Genomic DNA, 20,868 nt, shown 5'->3' on the forward strand with positions numbered 1-20,868 from the left:
TGGTTTAACCTTGGTATTAATTCCAGCAAGGAGTGGAAGAACAAGATAGGAGACCTCTTTCAAAGAATCTGTACTCAATTGAATAAAACAGTGCTGTTAAAGTATATCACTTTGCACAGAGATTGCACAGACTATGCAAGTCCTGGTACTTCAACCCTCTGCAAACACTTCTGAGCTCTTCATGTCTATCTCATTCTCTATTCATATATTCCAGTAACAGCCAAGACCCCTTTTCAGTGCTACATACTTCAGATCTAGTTTGTATTTCCTTTGGTTAGCACTTCCTCCCTCAACTCTCCTCTCTGTCCCTTCTCTCCTTTCTGCTTCTTTATCCTCCGGGTTTCTCTTTCCGGCCACCTCGTTCCCCAGCTGATGACAGCAGCCACCGAAAGGCATCTGTGCTCTGAGTCCTCTTCCCCATTCCCAAGAAATGATACTTGGGTTTGGATAAACATGCTCAGCAGCACTGGAGCATTACAGAGTGCAGCTTTTCAGACCGGTCAGTTGTCCAACAATTCAAGGCTGCAAAGCAGTGGCATTTCTCCAGAATTGCTTTCATTAACACCACTGTTCCTTCTGTTACTATCTGATACCAATATCCCTTCAGGCTAGGGGCACTAATCACATTTAATAAGTCATTATCCCAGGCCTTAAAAACCCCTATGATAGCACCACAAGAGACCAAGAGATAAAAAAAGAACAATACTGTTCTTACTTTTGGGGAGCAGACAGGTTAAAAAGCCCAGATTCTGGAACACTGTATTATCCAGCCCCACTGATTCTTTGCAGTTCTGGCTGCAAGTGCCTAACTCAAGCCCACCTAGCAGAGCAAGGCATGGTAAGGGAGTTTCCAAATAGCCCTGGGCAGCAAGAGAACTGTCCTGCCTAATCCAGCTCTTAGCTGCACTTCTGACACTGCCCACTTTAGGAGCAGTTGCAATGAGCTGGGCTAATATGAAGAAATGAGGACCAGTGGTTCTTCCAGGAAGCATTTAGGTCACAACACTGATTGAAGAATATTCTAACTAACTGTCTAGTACTAGAAGTCATGTCTCTACCTACTAGGTGACTAAGGGAAGACATAATATATAGATCTACATAATACAGTCCCAACAAGACATTACTGCAGCTTTACAGGATGAAGTTCTAAAGGCTCAATATATTTATTTTTTTTTTAAACAGAATTGTAGGAGACTGCTACTCAGAAAAAAATACATTTGAGTGACTGGTTTGGCATATATGAAGGTTGATTACCAGAAGCTATTATACCTCGTTAAGTAACATGTCATGGCTGCTTCTTTGCTCTTACCATAGCCATTGAGGCCTTCATGCAGGTTGCAAGGACCTAGCAACAGCTCTGTTTCAAGAACAGATGCCCCATTTGAGCTAAAGAAGACTCAGGCATGACTCTAATGCATGACCTGTGGGTAAATCTGGGTGACTATGGCAGTAGAGGGCACTAACGATGCTAGTGCTGCTAGTGCTAGTGCTAGTCACCCCTAATGCTTACAGAACCAAGGTGGTCCTGCTTGACAATGACCATTTCCTGGTGGCCAAAGGATCGTCAACAGCAGTTTGTTCATCCCCTAGAGACCCAGAAAACGCTCTGCTATTTGATGCATGTTTTTTTTCCCCCTCAAAGTCACCAACATTTTCCAAAGCAGAAGGCAAGACCCCATTCTCCACTTTTTAGCACTCCTGGTGAAGAAGTTTTTCAGTGTACATCAGCAATCACAGAAATGGATAAAACCTCTGCAACTGGATGCTCCCACCATGCTCACATGATGCAGAGCACTTGTGGATGCAGGGACTCAATATGTTGCCTGCTTGGAGAGCTGAGCTTTTCCAACAGAAATGAAAAGGCAATGGCCAGGAAACTACCAAGGGCTACCTATCCATGTAAATGCAATGACAGCTCTAGGCTAAAGAACAAAGGACAGGAAAATGAAAGACAAAGCTGATGAGCCATCCTCAGTATTAGCCCTTGTCATTCACTTTCCCCTCCCAAGAAGATTTAAGGCCTCAGTGACAGCTGTCCATCTCACCTCCCCTGCAAGAGGGGGTTGGTTCAAGTCAGCCTTTCCCTTAAGTGGTGTATCAGGGGAGGATGGCAAGAGGGATTTTCTTTTGCTTTAGTGGTGTTTTTTTTTTGAGTAATAAAATAAGATCCTGTGTCTTTAACCTTCAGGATAACCTTGTTTCAGCCTGGTTCTCATTGCTGGACTGCTCCTTGATGAGCTTTTTATGCCTGATTAATTAGTACACTGAAGGGGAGGGGGGCTGCTCGGTTCAGCAGCTTGTGCCTCCTTCTGACTGATCCCCTACCCAGCATTACAGCTCCAAAGGTTCTGCAGTTCCCTCTCTCATGCTTCTTTTGTGGGGTATCGTTACTTCTTCCCACTTTTTGATTGTATTGCTTCCTATTGATTTAACCACATTTATTGAGGGCTAGCTGGACACTAGAATGATTTGAATTCATAGGCTTTATTTCTCCATCACCACAAAACTTTTCAAAGAAAAAGAAAATGTAGATGAAGGAGTGAGTGAATGGTTCAGGTTTATGGAGCATTATCTTCCAAAGAGCCACTTTTACAGTGTTGTTGATGACAGGAAATCATATTTTTTTAGGAATGTAACTTTGCATGTGCCTTTATTGCCAGTGTGTGTGCAATCAAAAGAACAGGAAAAGCATTTTTTGTGGTCCTGTATTTTTTTAGAAATATGAATCTATAATAATAGAACTTATGCTAAGTTATTTGTGTCTCAGTTTTCCCAGGGAGGTGATGAGGAAATACTGACCCTCTTGGTAGATCACTTTCAGCTCCGCCAATACAGACTACTGGATAAAAGCTAAGCACTATTACTGAGAATAAAAATAAAACCAGCTTTTTGCTCAAATAAAGTTTTTTTTGCTAAAACTGGAGAAAGTCCAACTACAAATCAGAGACAAGCACACAGAAGTCTTTGACTACTAGCGCCAGGGTAGATGGTGGCTTTGTCGCTCTCTAGAAGTTATGGGACAGTCAAGTGCAGATTCACTGGGATAAGAATGGTTTACGAGTCCCCTCGAGACAGCTTGTGCAATATGCACACCCCTGGTCTTACAACCTGGGACCAGCCATTGTCCTCTTGCCTCTCCCCAGGTCAGGTGAGGGCTTTGCACTCGATCAAACAGGAGTTAATGACTTGATGTAGACATACCTGGGTGAGGTTCTCGAGCCTCTGCGAGGAGGCAGGCAAGGTGAGCATAATACTCCCTCCCAATCCAAGGAGCCTATGAGTCAATGAGCTTAATATTAGCCTGAGGGTTAATGCTGATATATATGTTTCAGTTGCTGACAGGAGGGGAACAAATCTTACCGTGTTTGTGAAGAAAAAATTCTTTCTGGAACTGCAACCCCATATTTATAGCATAGTTATTAGCCAATGTGGGTTTTGTCCAGCCTTTTGGAGGCTGCTTCTGAGCTTTGGTGATGCTGCTGTGTCCTCAGTAGACCTTCCCCGGAGCTGCAAGGTGGTATTTCTGTATTCCAGAGAAGAGCCTGCTTCCAGGTACCATCTTCAGTGCTCAAGTGCTTCACTAACTACACGATGGCATGTGTTAAATTTAGAACTCACAGAGTAACTAAACACTCAAAGAGCCAAATTCCCTTTCCTGCTGTAACTCCAATCTTATAGCTGTGGAAAATAGTCTGGAAGGGATATAGAGAGGTCATGTAGTTTACCTCAGTTCCCTAAGGCAGGATCAGGTCTACTTATGGTGCTCCTTGTTTGTCTAACCTGTTCTCAAAAGCATCTGGGGATACAAATCCACACCCTCCCTGGGTGATCTCTTCTGATGCTCGCCTGAGCTTTGACTCACAGCATGGTGAATTCCCCCAACCTGATGCAAGGAGAGGTTAAGTTTTGAAGTGAGAATACACGTTATACGGAAAGCATGATAAAAAAAAAAAAAAAAAAAAATTGAGATAATGTGTGTGTATCTCACCTGTCTGGTATTCAGACACTCAGTGACCCTGTATAACCTAGATGAGGCAGTTTAGCTGTAAATAACTTGACAAAGTAAGGAGAAATTAGCCCCTCTGTTTTGAAAACACCATATGATTCCTTAGCAAGCCTGCTTTGGTAGGCTGCATTTCAAAATAATGTCCTATTGATTTAGTGACACATGTAGCCTTATTTCACCAGAGAGAAGTTCAATGTCCAGATAACCCCAGCTGGGGAAGCTTTAGTTCAGTTTAACTTTGTTTTCTAGTCCAGTGCCTGGAAAAGAAGAGTTTAGACTGAAAGTGTCTTTGAATGAAAATTTGCAACAAGGGGAAAACTGAAAAACTTACTGTGGGTATCTTCTGCCTCCAAAGCACAAGACTAAAGCTGCATTTTTCCTGGGAAAATCCTTTTGGCTTCTGGAAAAGCTGAACTGGGAAGATCCCTGGAAACTGTTTCCCTGGAGGGCGGGAGGGTTTAACAGTGCCAAACTTTCACAGGCACTACTGGCATCTGTGGCACAGTTGCAGAAGCAGAGTAGCACCATGAAGTGAGATGCATGTGATTTACCACTCTCTTACCCTGGGTTACTCTAAGACATGGCCCAAGTAAGAGTGAAAGGAACTGGAGTGCAAGAGGCACTTCCTCTTCCAGGAATTCCTCTCCAGCAAATAACTACTGTCTTTTCAAAAGGTCGGTCCTGAACCACACTGCCTGTTGCTCGGGAAGGATAAATGCCATTGCACAAAGCGTGGGCGAGATCCGTGCAACACATCCCACATCTCTGCTGAGAGGAGTGGCACAGCCAGAGCTTGGGAAGACCCAGGAGCCTCCTCCGCATGGACATACCGAGAGGGCCTGGCTCCCTTAGCCTAGCAAAACATGGGCTGCAAGGAGGCACAGAATCCTTTAAGGGGAAAGGGTGGCATGTGTAAGTTGAAAAACAACCACTGCACAACACTGCAGAGGAATAAGCTGGTCATGGAGGCTGTTAGGCTAAAAAATTCAGCAGCATCTCCTTAAACAGCAGCAGCAAAATACTAGAGCTTTAGCACTGAGCAGAAGAATATGTACAGTTAGACAGATCCTTCCTCACCTTTCAAAACAGGGTCAAATACCAAGTTCGGTTCATGATGATAAACCAGGTTACTGCCAGTAATTGCCTCACAGTTTCCATCTTCAGAGGAAATGAAACACTTTGGTGGTCTCTGAGACTCCTGATTGCTCTTTGCACAGAACTTGAAGAACTTTCCTGTCCCCTTCACGCAGGTGCTGACTACGAGCGCATCCTCAGGTCCAGCCAGGACCTGCAGCAGCAGGTGGGTGAACAGCAATCGAAGCAACCTTTTTGTCCCCATCCTAGTACATTTGTTCGGCATCTTGGCAGAATGCAGAGAGCATTTTTTTCTCAGCTGAGGTCCCTGCCATGGTTATGAGTACCTGATTCCTTCAATCTCAGGACGGAGTACAGAAATATAAAAACATATAAGCAATGTATGCATAGGGCTCATATCAGCAAAATTACCCATTGTGCAGCATGGTTAAATGCAGTGAAAATTATGTGCATGTGTGCAAGGAAGGAAGGAGATTTGGGTTGAATTAAACTGAACTTCCTCTTGACTTCCAGCAGCCAACCTGAAAAATAAATTATTCATTAAGGTTTATTATCTAAGACAGCCCTGCAGGACTGCAGGCCCAGGACACTGCCCAGGATGAGCACCATCTAGGCTTGACTTGATGGCAAAAGCAAACACTTTGTTATCAAGAGGAAACAAATCGATTTTCCTCCTCTGAAATTGGGAGACACTTGCATTAGGCCATGTGTAAAATAAAAATAAGGGGATTCTAAAAGAAATTACAGAGAGCAATTAATATCCCAAGCCATTGCCTGCCAAGAGCTGGAAGAAATAGACACTGCAATGAGAAGAAAATACGGGGTTTTTTTCCCTTGAAACAGAACATCTTATTAAAACCATCCCTTGACATGAGTGAGACCAGAGGAGCAATTCACCTCCCACTTGGTAGCAAAGCACGAGGTAATGCTTTGTTTCTGATGAAAGCAAAATCATTACAGGAAAAATATCACTTACCAGGAAGTCTGCTGCAGGTTTTTGACAGTCCAGAAGTGATTCCTCCAGGGACAACCTGCTCCGTCATCCTTTGCTGGCAGTGGTGGCAGATGCAGACAGCTGCCCTGCCCTCTCTCCTGCCCTCTTTCCTGCCTGCCTTGCAGCTCAGTTTAGAGTCATAAAGAGGAAAAAAAATAGCGTGAGAAATGTGTGCAGGACTTGTCCTGCCTCTTCTTTTCCCTGTCAGAGCTACCAGACCCACATTTTTGTCATCATCAGTTAAAAGGACAAGATCCTGATCCCACCAAAGCCCTGGTGCCAGTGCTACTTTCACCACACAGATGTGGGCAGCCACGTCGCACCAGTGTCACACTCCTTCAGGGGCACAAGAGATCACTGGGATTCAGCAGGAATGCTTTGCTCAGGGTGCAGCATCGCTGCAAGTCCTGCCACAGCTTAGCAGACATATTTTGTGACAGTTTTAATTTGGGAAGATGTCTGCGAACATGGGAAAAGAATGAAGGAGGCAGGTCTCATTTTACTACATATCCCTTTCCAAGAGAACATTTTTTATCAGCTTTCCAATGTTAGTGCCTTATTAATGGTGAGGCGAGATGTGACATTTGCACTCTTAAAGCACTCAATTTCAAACATAAGTCAATGAAATGAAATTAAATAAACAGAGGAATAGTAAGGGCCAAATTTTCTGGAGTTTGGGTTATTGCTAATAAAGTAACCAGAGAAAAAAAGCAAAATTATCAGGAAAAGTTAAAGGACAGGCAGATCTTTACAGAGTTAGGAAACTGCCGAGTACCAAACGAAAAGAACAAAGTGAAAACCAGACAGTGAATCATCGTCACTGGAGTGTGCAAAACCCGACTGGGAATTCAGGCAGGTCCTCTTGTTTTGCTTTGCCCATCCCTTTTGTGCTTTTTGCAAGTTATTAATACTTTTGCTAAGCAGCTGCATGAGGTGTCCCAGAAATGAGCTTCCTTTTACTCAAGCCTACCTACACCACTTTTCTTTGCCTGTAACATTCTCCATCTCCCACTCAAACCACCTCTTGCCATGCACGGGATGATGTTCTGGCTGAGCAGGGCAGTTTTTACCCACCTGATTGCCTCTGATTAACATCCTTGCTCTAGCTTGACATTAGGAGAAAGTTTTAAAGATGAAATTCAATATTTAAGAGTACATTAAGAAAATCATAGGAAGGGAGAAAACGGGGAGGAAGAGAAAAACAAATAATCTCTCTCCTAACAGACCTTTTGTGCCTCTGGATCTTACAAAACAGAGGGGGAGCACTGGTTAAAGGTATTGGCTGACTGGCAGGTGGAAAGGAGAGAAGAGAAAAATCCTTGGGAGTAACCTATCTAAGAAGAGAAGCACAATCTTTTCACTCTTTTCATTTGGCAGGCTAGACTACAAATTGCAAGGGGCATTTCTGGTTTATTGATTGCATTTGCAGTGGGTTTGCCAAGCAACAGCAGACTAGCTGGGAGTTAAATCCTAGTAAATCAGAAGCCGCCAAGGCAAGAGAGATAAGAACCCACCACACTTCAGGACTGGTCAGAATCAGATTCTTGGTGCTGGCGAGTGCATGGAAAGGATCAGTACTGCACTGCAGCTACAGGATCAGCCCCAGCAAACCATCCCGGCGCATAATCACCAGCCTCGGCTCAGCGCCTGAACCTGCCCAACAGGCTCGGGGTGACCCACGGCTGCAGAGCAGAGCATCCACTGTCAGACCCCACGGGTGAGGTAAGGAGAAGTCGCAGCAGCAGAACCTGGAGGGGTAGAAAACACCAATTATCTCGCAGTCTGCCTCTCAGCACAGCCAGGTTAAACACCTGTAATTTTCTGAAGACTCAGACAGGTTACTGGACTCTTCAAGGGGACTGCTTCTGGCAAAAACAAAACAAAACAAAAAACCCCAACATTAAAGTTAACCCTCTCTGGCAGGCATAGTATTTTTAGAAACACTTAGTCCCACAGTAATACTTCCTGGACATGCTCAAACACCTTCCGATGTTGTATTGAGGCAAATTAGTGAAGACAGAGGCTCATAAATCCTCAGGAATTAAAGAAGTAATTAAATGCCTATGCGATGTATTCGGGTGCAGAACAATAGTGTGCAGGCCTGTGTTTTTCAGATACCCCAGTCGAGCTGTGCTCACTGCAGGGGGCTGAGGAGTGGCTCTGGCTTCCTGAGTCCCACAGTGAGGAGGGGTCTGCGGAGCCCATGACACAGGCAGCCTCAGGTGGCAACAGGGCATGGTGCCATTGGCTTGTTTCCTCCTCACTACAGCTGTGTTTGCTGGGATCACCAGCGTGCCAGGGCCTCTGTCACATCCCAGCCTCCTTTTGTCTCAGCAAATCCTCTGTCTGCCCACGAGTTCTGGGATGCAGATGGCCCAGAGCTCACTCACTATGCTCTTCCCAGTGCCAGAAATGGCACCGCAACTGGGAATGTGTCCCCGGAGAGTGGATGTGGAGGGAAAGTTGCCTTTTTCCTCAATTGATTCTTGCTTCAGCCACAGAAGATGGGGATCTTGCAGCACCAGCACTTTGTTCCTAAACAGACTCTAAGTCCTGGACACATCATGACCCCAGGCTGCTTGGAAGAAGAAAGATGGAAATGAAATACCAGAAAAACTGTGGCTCTTGACTCATCACCTCCTGACTGGTACCAAGAATCAGCATCGATCAGCAAGAAGTGCTGCTTCCACGAGCAATTCAATCACACTCCCAGAGAATTCAGAAGTGCTCAGCGGGCACACACGATCTCACGGGTATTTGTTACATGGCTTCTGATTATTTGTGTCATTTTATCCTTACTGTAGTAAATAAAACACTGCAAGTAACTGCACAGGTGAACCTCCACACGCTGGCCAGCTCGGTGAGGTCAGCGGAAGTGCTTGCAATTGGAGTCAGCCAGGGATGGCTTTGCTGGACACACTGGGCTCTAACAAGCCTGTTGAGAATTCAGATTATTCTAAATAGTTTGCACAGCTCTTCTCAGGAATGACTCAAACAATTAAAGTAAAAACCCTGAACTATTTTTTCCTAATGAAGAAGTAACTGTTTTAGGTTTCCAAGCCCCTGGCTAGGAACCTTTCTTTTTCCTCTTCAGGGCTGGGTACAGCAGAGCCTCCACTGACCGCACTGGCAGGTGTCTGCACATAAGCTTCAATTTAGGCTCCGTTTTTTACAGTCTTAGGCTTAATCTCAGTTTCTCCCTGTAAAAACAACTTTTTGCTCTCTGGGAGAACACAATAAGGCTGAAAAAATAAGTAGAAACAAAAAAATTACTTTTTCCCTTAAAACTTCATTTTCAAATATGGTTTTGGAGTGGAGAAGTTGGAGGAATGGAAGTCCCACCCTGAAACCACTGAAGTCCTGTAGGATTTGAGGGAGTGGGGTTATCTGAGCTGCTTCTGTGGGTGTATGTTTTCCCCATGCTCCCCCAATTGCTGACTGAGTCCCAGCATGTGCTGGCTCTGGGTGGGGAAGGCAGGGGGAGATTTGACTGACTGCTCCTCCACAATGTGCCTCATTGTCTTTTCTTCTCTGACAGCTGTTTTTGTGAGTGTGGGTTTTGAGGGACTCTGTGTGTGGTTTTTGTGTGTGAGGAGATTTAAAGGGCTGCGTTTGGGGGAAATCTAAACTCAGCCTCCACGTTTGCATGCTTTGAATTACACACCTAGATGCTTGCCCACTCACTTTGTGTTGGCTACAGTTTTGCTCAGGCAAAAACTCACATGGGAGCGTTTAGACTGTCTGCATGTGCAAATTGGAGGATTAGCTACCTAACAATTGGTCCAAAAACACAGAACTGCCGATTTACAGGCTCAGCCAAAATAACAGGTCACATTCTCTGATGGAGGAACTTGGCATCGCATTACTGAAGTCAGAGGAGCTTTGCAGATTTACACCAGCTAAGGATTTGGGCATAGGTGTTTCCTGAGTGACAAAATCCAAAGGGAAAGAACTACTTCATTCGGTTTATTTTTACAGAGCAGAGCCTACAGAAAGCGATCACTTTGCCAAACAAGCAGGGATCATCTCACAGGTGTTTGTGCAGGAGCAATAACATCTTAAGGGAATTCTCGAATTTGTGTTGTGACAAAATTCTATTATTCCTGCCAAGAAACAGCAACCACTGCAGTTTGGTGTCCTTTTTCTTTTCCTAAACAGTGGTATAAATAACATTTTCGCACTTGGAAACTTCAGGCTCATACTTTCACCATACTAATTGCAACTGCATTCACAGTTGCAGTAGATGGCCACGTCCCTCGTAATTGCACATGAAGCTACACATAGTCTGCATGTGCTTTGCTGAACACTGGGGTGTCGCTTGACTACCACAAGAAATGTGCTTCCTACACACTTTGCTTGCTTTATTTTCTTTCTTTCTTAATTCGTCACACAATGTTGCAACTGTAAAGCAGCCTCTGGGGCTGTGTCATTAATTCAGTTCTACCACCACGGTGTCTCCCCTTCCCTCACACTTCCCACCTTGCTTGGAGAACTTGTAGGTACAGGGTGGGTTGCTGGGATGGAAATGGTTTAGCAGGACCCATGATCACTGGAATCTGAGACCTACATTTTAAATGTGTCTATAATGCTGCTGTTACTCATTGCTTTGTTTCACTGGGTGTGTCATATGCCATTTTCCCTTAACGAGGAGCTGATACAAGGCAAGTTTATTCACCCTTCCTGGGTGTTGGAAGATCAAACCACATGGGGTGACAAGATTACAAACACTTTGCTGGAGGGCTGAAAATACTCTGGAATAGGATGAGAGATTGAACATGTTCACGGAGCCGCAACTTGCCAGCGAGTGGAAGGTGGTATCGTTCCAGAGAGCACAGGAAACAACAACTGGGCAATGATGAGATGTGTAAGTTACAGGAAATATGAAAATTAAACAAAATCTGCTCTGACACCCAAGCCTCAAATAACGCTTCTAGGGATGGATTAATTATTCAGGTAGAAATCTGCACCCACCCAAGCTTACTACCTGTGAGTCTGCCAAACCCAACCCAGCATTGCGCCTTCGGATTTGAAGCCACCCTTTAAACATTTGTATTCTAATCGTATGGTTCTTTGGAGACACCACTACGGGGAATTGCAATGTGATGTTGCAATGGGAACACCACTGCAAGTAAATCACTGGTTTGGCAGAAGATAATGAGGAGCTGTGTGTTACAAGCTCCTGAGAACATGGACAGAAGAACCAGCTGCATGAGAAGATGAGCAGCTCTGAAGATCCCAGAGCAGAGGGAGCAGAAAACAAGTGAGCTTCATGAAAAAGCAAACAGGCTCTTCTTGCAGAAAGGCTGCAAGGAGAAATGGGTCTTTGCATTCAGATGCTGAGGACGTTACAACCCCAGCTTCCCTTGAGAGCCCATTTCTGCAAATTCAAGAGAGGACTTCCTATCCAATAAAGAATATTCTAAAGAATTCCTCAGTTTTGCTCTATTTTTGTGTCTTTCTTCAGATGCACAAATGGTTTTATGTATATAAGGTTAAGGTGTTTCCTTTTTTTAGAGCCGAGACAAGATTTTCTCCAAGGTCAGACAGGAAGGTACTGTATATAGTTCTTTGCCTTCTTCTGCAGGATGGGTAGCTGTCAGCTTCCAAGGAGTGCCTGTTTTGGTAATTTAACCTAAAAATTGACAGATATTCGAGAGACCTAGAGCACCAATGAGAGTTGTCGCTGTCTCCTGGTCTTTTTCTGTGCCATATTAATGGCTTTCACTGAATATCTTGTTACAGGTTGTCGAGAAATTCTTGAGTATCACTAAAACTGTGTGCACTAGAGATAAAAGTGGTCAAATAAAAATGCACATCTTGCACATCTCCCTGATGCTTCCTCATCTTGCCATAATATGCAGAATTGGATCCAGGCTCCCCAGAGTTTGTGGCACAGGTTTTTTACTTCTGGCCCTGATCTGATCTCAGATAAGGAGGCTAAGTTGCCCTAAATGGTCTCACTGTGATTTGAGGTAGGAACACAATCAGTTGTTTTCTTACAGCAACACAAGAACCATGACAACCTGGAAAGGGGAACTCTCGGAGTCTGCTCACAGCAGAGATTTCGACATCAGACATAACCAAACTCTGGTGAGAAATGAAATCCAGGGGGTTGGAGGTCACAGACTTGTTGCAGAAGAGGTGAGAGAGACTACAGAAGGTAGAAGTGGGTTTCTGAGTAATGGAAGGTTTAAACAGCCTGAGATGTCAGGGAGCAAAGATGACATGGAGGGCATGGGAGACTTCAGGGTGATTTTACCTCAAACCACAGGATAAAAACATGAGAGGGAACAAAATAAGAGGAAACATTACCCAAGCTCGAGGGAAAAATCAACCAGAGATCCCTATAGCAGGTTTAACCCCTGTGTCTCTAACACTTACCCACACCTCCGCACTTTGGGGAGGTTCAGCCATGAACGAGATTGCACCTTTGCCTTCTGTCTCATTTCTTCCAGAGGACAAAAAGTGTGGAAAAGAATGAACTGGTAGGAAGAATGTGCTATAAATCATCCCAGCAGAAGTAGAGGGTTGACATAATTTTTCACTTGTATCTTGTTGATAAGAAGGCAATTTCCAAATCAACAAACCCTAAACAGAGATACTCCAAAGGCCTTCAGGAAAAAATTCCATGCACAGAGGCAAAGTTACGGACCTGTGCCTCAAGTGGAACTAAAAAGAGATCAAGTAATAGCATATAAGGACAAGAAAGCATTTAAGCGGCAGTGACAGTATTTTAGGGACATGTGTTGGCAAAACTTAAATGGTACCACAAAAAAAGGAAACATATGAACAGTCAGTCACCTTAGAACAATTATTTAATGAATGGGACCGGATATTAGGAAGAGATGGATGGCATAAAATCAGGGCAGGGGAGAATGGAGTGAAGAGGTGATGCCTGTTACCCAGAGATAAACAGGACACCGAAAAGAAGAAATCATTAATGTATCTAAACAGCTGCAGAAAATCGTCCTGCCAAGCAGTGTTTGCGGTGAGAGCAGGGAAAGTGTCTGTGTGTGTAGGAGTGCACGAATGAGATGAATCATTTTCAGAAATAGAGTCCCGTGAGCAGCAGAACCAACGTAGCCCTTGGATGTATAGCTCAAGACTGACTTGGTTTTCTGATGTCTCATAGGGGATGAGCTCATACAGCAGGTTTAGTGGAAGCACTGACAAAATCACTCTCCTGAACCCAGGCACCTATTTTCCTAAGACTTATGAACACTTAATGTCTTTTAATGCACTGACAAATAGGTTGAAATTGGGTAACAGATCCAATAGCTGCCAGGGAGAAATGGTAGCCACGCAATGATAGCCACAAGCAGACGTACAAGCAGTGCTAATGCTACGAAACCAGGCTAGGAAAGAGTCCTTGCGAGCCTGTCACCTCCTGTGTGCTGCAATGGGATATTTTCATTCAATTATTAATAATCTGGTCAACAAAGGTGCATTAAAATGTTGGCAAACTGTAACCCAGGCTGACATTCTATTATCATTTTCCTAAGTGTAGTTTTCTTAACTGCATTTATCTAGTAAATTGCTATGAGCAATTTGAAGCTGATGGGACTTGATCCCAGTTCTACCACCCAGTGCCTTCTGGTCTTACAGAGCTGGCTTATCCTATTAGTAACTGCATTTGCTTGCCATGGGAAGTCTCAGCCTGCTGTAACTAGGGGTGGTACAATCAGCTCCATCTGTAATAAAATGACAATTAAAAGGCTCTGGGAGGTTTTATTACCTAGTATAGTTGAAGCCCTTGCAGATGCGTTGATGAAAGTACTGATCAAAGTTTTACTAATATTAATTATGTTTTCAGGCACTTGGCTACTTCCTACTTTTCAGCAAGGGCCAGAAGAAGAAGCATCAAAGAGCTGCCAGGGTGGTGATTGTCCCCAGAGCATCGCCACCAGCAGCACTCAGGAAGTCCTGCTAAAAACTTCACTTTCCTTTGGGAGAAAAACTTGTGTTTCTAGGCTTGAGCACATTAAGTAAAGTTTGGATGTTTAAAGGGAACTGCTAAATGTTTTAAGACAAGTCCAGTGGCTCAAGTTTTTCCAAAGGCTTTTACATTCAGCTTCCACAAACCAAAGAATCAAGGCCAACGCATTCTTATGTCCTGAGGAATGACCAAGAAAAATGTTTCTAGAAACTTCTAGTAAAAATATTTAGCACTGTAGCTGAACCCTGGAGAAATTAACCTCAGAAAAGACTGGAAATTAGAGCTCTGTATAGATTTGCCTGCTAATTATTCTATGAAATTGAATGGGGAATCTTAAATAGCCTTTAGACTTAAATATACATTAAATATACATTATGATTACTTCTCATCTGCATGAAAGTAATACCCTAAATACAGAGTGCCAAACAGTTGTAAAGGAAGCTAAAGTCCCTGTCCAGAGACATTCAGAATCAGTGCAAATATAAGAGGGAGGAAAGGGGTAAAACAAGCAAGGAAATGAGCATTACTATAGCAGGCAAATGCTGAGCTGGGTAGAAAGGGATTTCTCTTCCTGCAAAATATTTGAGAATTTTAAAATATTCCCAACCCACATTCAGATGATGCTGAATCTTTTCAATATTTCTTTTCTGAAACTATTAAAAAAAAAAACAAAAAAAAAACAAAAAAAAAACAAAAAACAAAAAACAAATATTTAAACAGTTTAGTTTTCAGCAACATCAAAACATAATACCCAAACTGAAAGAATAATTTGAAAACACTGGAAATAGCCAGAAGCTGGATGTTTTCTGCTTTGGGGTTTGTTTGTTTTTAAGCAAGTAACTGTGAAGTTTCTTCCAAATGAATGGAAAAAGCGAAAATTATTTCTTTTTTCTTTCCAAAATATTTTGTGGGGAAATACTTGTGAATTTCTGTGCCCCATACTTCTAAATCAGATTGTCAGAGCAGTGATCCTAGAGCCTGAGAGCTCCAAGCTGCAAGCATGCCATGACTCAGGAGATGTCACCAGTTCTTCCCCATTGTGTAGGGGGGCAGTGAGTCGTGACATCTGAGACTTGGGAAGATGAACCACTCTTGACTCATCTGTCCTGGAGGGGGAAAGGTGGGTCCCTTGCAATATTCCCACTTTCCCATGGTAGAGATCCCTGCAAGACATCCTCAGCAGTTGCTAACACAGCCCACAGAGGAAGGCAGTTTGCTTAGCTGGAGCTTAGCACTTCTCCAGAGAGCATTGGGACACAGTTTCAAATCCTCTGTTCATCAACATGGGATGCAGCAGTTGTTCTGCACTTACGGAGACCCATCCTCTGCAGAATAGCTGCAGAAGAACCTTTCAGTAGAAGGCAACAACTAAAAAACCTCCTGGGAGCAGGATGTGGGTGCTGCTGATGGTGTGCACCATCTCCTAGAAAATAATTTTCAGCTTTCTGTTGCCTTGGCAGATCTTTTCTGGCCGTAACCAGGCCTCCACTGTCCATTAGCAACTTTGGCAACTCCAGGACAGCGCAGTGCAGTGTCCTGGACTTAGTGAAACTAACTTTGAAGCTCCATGCCAAGTTTGAAGCAAAGCAGTAGAATACATTTTTTTTCCATCTAAGTGTGGTCAGCCACGTGCCTTGACTAGATCAGGAAAAGCCTCTTTTTTCCTGCAGGTGCACTGAGGAACGGCCACGTGCCTTTTCACCCTCACCTGTGTGGAGGGGCTGGCCCGGTGCCTCTGCTGAGCACTGTGTCTTTTCAACAGACATGAGGGCAGGCAAGGACAGGCACGTAACAAGCAGGGCCACAGACAAGTAGACACCCAAAGAAGCAGAGCTGATGCATTTATCATTAGCTTGGGGTTAATAACTGAGCACAAAATCCAAAGAACCACCCAGCTGTCAGACAATTCTTTTTATTTTTTTTAATCTTGTCAGGCACTGCAGAGGTATTTCTCTTCAGTAATGAGCAAAATAAAACTACAATAAGAGCCACTGGTTTCCGTAGCCTTACCTTTCCAAGTAACCCTTTTAAACTGGTTTATTTGGTGCGTCATTTGCGGAAAGAGTCAGGGCTTGGTCTTTAGAGAACTGAAGGAGTGAGATCACTGAGCTTCGGAACAGAGCCTTCATGAATACAGGAGCATTCCTCTACCCTTTGGTTTCAGACGATGTGGTTCCAGGGCTTAGCTCCAGGAAAGCCCAGGCTGTCTCAGCATCTTCTGCTAAGCTGGTAGGATACTCAGCATCTTACCTCAGGATCAGAGCAGTCCTACCTCATCCTGGCAGCCCATCGCAGGCTGGTGACGTGACTAATGTCTGTCAACACTGACAACAGCAGTTTGGTTTTTATTATTTTTTATGATACCTCTCAGCACAATGGCACATATTTATAGGCAATGCTGCCCTTCATTGAGGTAACCAAATGATTTATTTGTTAAGACCCCATCTGTAGTAAATTATAACTTTGCCAAACCTAGAATATTAAGGCTGAATTTGTCCATACCAGTCATCTGCCAGCACAGAAAATTCAATGAATTAGCTGTTTTCTCTGAGCATTTGAGCAAAGACTCTCATGTACTTTGGTGATGAGCACAGGAACAGAACAGAATACTTGTATCTGCAAAGGTTTGCAGGACAGGGGAACTTGTTAGCTGGTTTGGGACCAGCTGCTGGTTTGACTTGTTTAACAACTTCTCTTCTACAGCAGGTAATGGATGCTCTCACACCACAAAAAGCTGCCCACAGCGTAACTCCAACTGGCAAGGAATTTTTCTTCCACTTCTGCATTGTTTTCACTCAAAGAAGCTGCTACTAAGCTATGCCTAAAATCTATGAATATGGCCAGAGGCACTTCATTGACAGTTATAGCAATTCTATAGGATTATTGAACCATCCTCGTGAATTTTAAAGAGAAATGTAGCCATCAGGAGAGATGAATACATATTATTTTGTACTTTGAGCTGCTCTATACAACTCCAGTGCTGAAATCTTCCCCCAGCCCATGATAGACACTTGTAATGGGCACAGGGAATCCACTTGCTTTCAATATTTGGTGAAAAAGAAATAATCTATTCATTTTTAGAAAATATTATGACATTTGTACAAGGCAATATTGGTTTTGCAGCTGTAGAAGTTGCACAGACTGACTCCTGTGTTTAACTTTCTATATTCTAAACAGGTTCAATTGACTTTCATGAGCCTGCTTGTAAGTAAAGATAACTTAGAGGATCAAAGCCCTATAAACTGTGTCATTAAATTTTAAGAAGTCAGAAGCTGCACATTCTCTTCCCAGGCTGTACCAGCATCTCCCATGAGTGCTAATGAGACAAGTTCTCATGTCACTGTTCTTGGGACATCAGAATACACAGATTTGATTTTAGTCTTGATTGCACGGATGAAAATAAGCAATAACTCATGAAAATCACTGTAGGTATACATGGTAGTCAAACTCTATCTGATAAAGTTCATGTTCATTTTGGGTACCTGCCTGAAGTTCAGTTCTCTACTTAATACACATGATGCATCGGGTCAGTACAGTAGGTTAGTGGAGCTCATTAGAATCGATTCTCCATGTATTCATCAATAATTCCAGGAGCAAAAAAAAAAAAAGGACTACACTGAGACTAACAGACTGATTCAGCTCAGGAATATGTGGGAAAGACAACTCAGATTTTCACCAAAGTGACTGACTCCTTCATCCATACCTTGTAGGAGAGTTTTCTTGAAAATCAGGCCAGGGTGGTACTGATAACAAGGCATCCTGAAGTAGAAAGTGAGAAAGCAGAAGTAGGGAGGACTTTGTCTCTCAAGAAGATTTTAAAGCCAGTGTAGAGATACGGGAGAGGAAGAGTACAAAATCATCATCTCTATCTTATATTTATGCTTTTTTAATTTTTTTTTTTTTTTACAGCTGTCTTCAAAACAAACAAAACTAAGAAGTTTCTGAAGACGCCCCAGGACAAAGACTGTTCTAGCTGTTCCAGGAGTTGCTCTTTTGCAGATATACCTAAAGGTGTAGAATAGAGGAGAATTTCCAGTGTGTCCAGGACTGAATGAGACACTTTCCCCCCCAGTTTCCACAGCAGGGACTGGGAGGGAGCCCCAGTACACTCCCATCACCTTACCCAGTGGTGGAGGCTGGGGGGGTCAGAACTGCAGGGGACACTCAGGAACATCTCTGCCCTGCAGCCACCGTGTGACAGTTCAGAGCACATGAAAAACACCCCATGTGGGACTTCTTGCTTCATTCCCAGGGGTTTTTTTTCAAATATATCATCCAAGAGGACCAGCTACAGTGAGTCACCTCTGCAGCATTTGGCTGTCACCTCCTTGAAAAGACAGGGCTTTCCCTGAAGTCTTTGAGCATTTCTGTAAAAGGGAGTTTTATCTGTATAAAGAAGCCAGAATTTGGAGGAAGATGAATGGGAAAGCAGTCACTAGAGCAAACTCCTGCCACCATGCAGCAAATGCTGCTTTTCAGTACGAGACAGAGAGCAGCATCTAGTGCAGGTTCCAGTTAGCACTAAAACCGCAGTGCATAACTTGTGTTGGGGCAAACATCACTGAAAAGGTGGATGGTAAAACAAGCATATCCTGGGCAGGGAAGACCAATAAATCATTCATGAAAAGAATAGGAAGCATCATAGCCAGGGCAAAGAGAATGCTAATTTTCTTTGCAACCTGATCAAATGGAATGACTGGCCCTGAGGGATGCAGCCATTTTGGGGGCTGATTGCTAGAGTTAATACAGAGCATTAACTTTGCAGCTTTGCTCCAGGCAGAACTTGTCCCAAGTGATCTAAAACTTTCAATGCACTTATTCTATCAGAAGATTTGTGTGTATATGTGTGACTGCCTAATTAATGAGCCTCTTTTCAATATTAATATGCAGAAAAGTTTACTGCCTTCAAGGTGTGTCAATATACACATTTTTCTGGTTAAAGAAGCTTGCCTTTGGCTATTCTAAAATATAAAAGCTATTAATTAAAGTATACAGTGTTTTAGAAAGAAAAAAAGATTGAATTGCTGAAGTCTTTGGGGAGAATTGCTACAGAATTTATGCCAAATGTCTCAATAAATTGATATACTAAAATGAATAACCTGAAGTATTTCAGCAAAGATTTTTCACAAGGCTTCACCTACTCCCTCCCACCCATCAAAGAATACTGTCAAGTGATTTCAGCCAAAATTGAATCACGAAAACCCAAACGCAGAAACTCCTTCCAAACCTATTGAGTTGCTCCTTACTCAGTGTAAGGACCTACAGGAACTCATGAAGTGTGGAACATCACACCAACACCAGTCAGCCCGGCTGGTTGTGTGTCCACCGGGCCTCTTCTCCAAGCAGGTTTGCTCACCAGCTGCATGGCAAACCCCATCTCAGTCCTGTGTCTGGAAGATGCCAAGTGCCACCAGACTAGTCCTTCCCAGACACCCTCCAGTTGATCCCTCCCAAGGCTGACATGGTCCCACCATGCAGGATCAAAGGCCAGCGGTGTGGACAGACCTCATCTGAAGCTCATTCTTCACTGCAGAGTGCAGCCTGTCCTCAGAGCCACCCCTTCCTTGCATCTGGGAGAAACCAGCAGACATGAAGAAGTAGTAACATTATTGCTATCAATTTCATATACAGGAAACTGGGGTATGAATGCAAAACAGATCTCCAAAGCAATTTCATCATTATTTTTCTTGCTTTAAGAGCTTCAGAAACAATTTTCTCCAAGTGATTTTTGTCAGAGGTTATACAGAAAGCCTCTGGAAAAGCCAAAGGCCAAGTGCTATGTACAAAGCCAGTATTTTAACTATGTGACTATGCTTTCTCCCCAGTGGGTGCCTGTAGAAAATGTTTGCCAAATTGAGCCTGAAATTATCCTTCCCCTTCTTAAATTTCCCAGTGCATATCATATTATCCTTTCCTACCTGGCAAATCCTGCCATAAATCTCTACCAGCAACTGCTTAACATGCTGAGCGTAGCCTTGCAGTGGAGTCAAAACCCTTCATAGAGTCCTCCCAGCATGTCTGGACCCTAAATTATTGCCTACAGATACTGCAACAAACATTGAAGGCAAGTCAGTCTCTTATCTTAATCAACCTGATGAGCTGGTGGGTAAAACAGCTGATACCCATGAAGCAAGGCTGGAGTAAAGGGCCAGCAGCTGTAAGGTTATAAACAGCCCATGTGTCTCTTCTTGGAGTGGGATGTTTGGGAAAATTGAATGAGCTTGAGTGAAGATTGGCAAAGTCTTATTTTGAAAACATAGTGCCAGAACATTTTTCTCAGTGTAGGTGATCATTATATATCATGAGAGGTGTTTTAATAAGCAAGAGTTAGTTAGTTGCTACAAGGTGACAGAAGTAGTAGCAGGTTATGGAGACTCTTCAGGATCCTTTTGTTTGCTGCTTGTAGGAGCTGAGAGAAGGATGGGAGAGAAAGTCAGGAAAAGGAAGAATTGTCAAATGTGCCTGTTCTTTTTTCCTCAGCTCCCTGTAGTTGTGAGGCGGATCTCCATAATATAGAAGATAAGCAACAGCTCAATGTAGGATCGGTAGAGTTAAAAAAAAAAAAAATCATATGCTTTATAGATGTTATTTGATCTCTAATAAATACACTGAATATGGGATTTTTGCATGATGCTTTGATCTCAGTGAAGTATATTCTAGCTGGGTTGCTGCCACCCCTCTAATGAGTGGTGTTGGAGGCCCTACATAATCAGCGGCTAGTAAAAGTGGGGAGGAAGAATGCAAACTCCAACATCCCTCTCCCAAAGTAGGTCAAGCTCCTCCGAAGGCTTGGCTGCACTGTTCCTCCTGTAGTAGCAGGCACCTGTGCAGGATGAA

This window comes from Columba livia, chromosome 16 (assembly GCF_036013475.1).
Source record: "Columba livia isolate bColLiv1 breed racing homer chromosome 16, bColLiv1.pat.W.v2, whole genome shotgun sequence".
NCBI classification, from domain to species: domain Eukaryota; kingdom Metazoa; phylum Chordata; class Aves; order Columbiformes; family Columbidae; genus Columba; species Columba livia.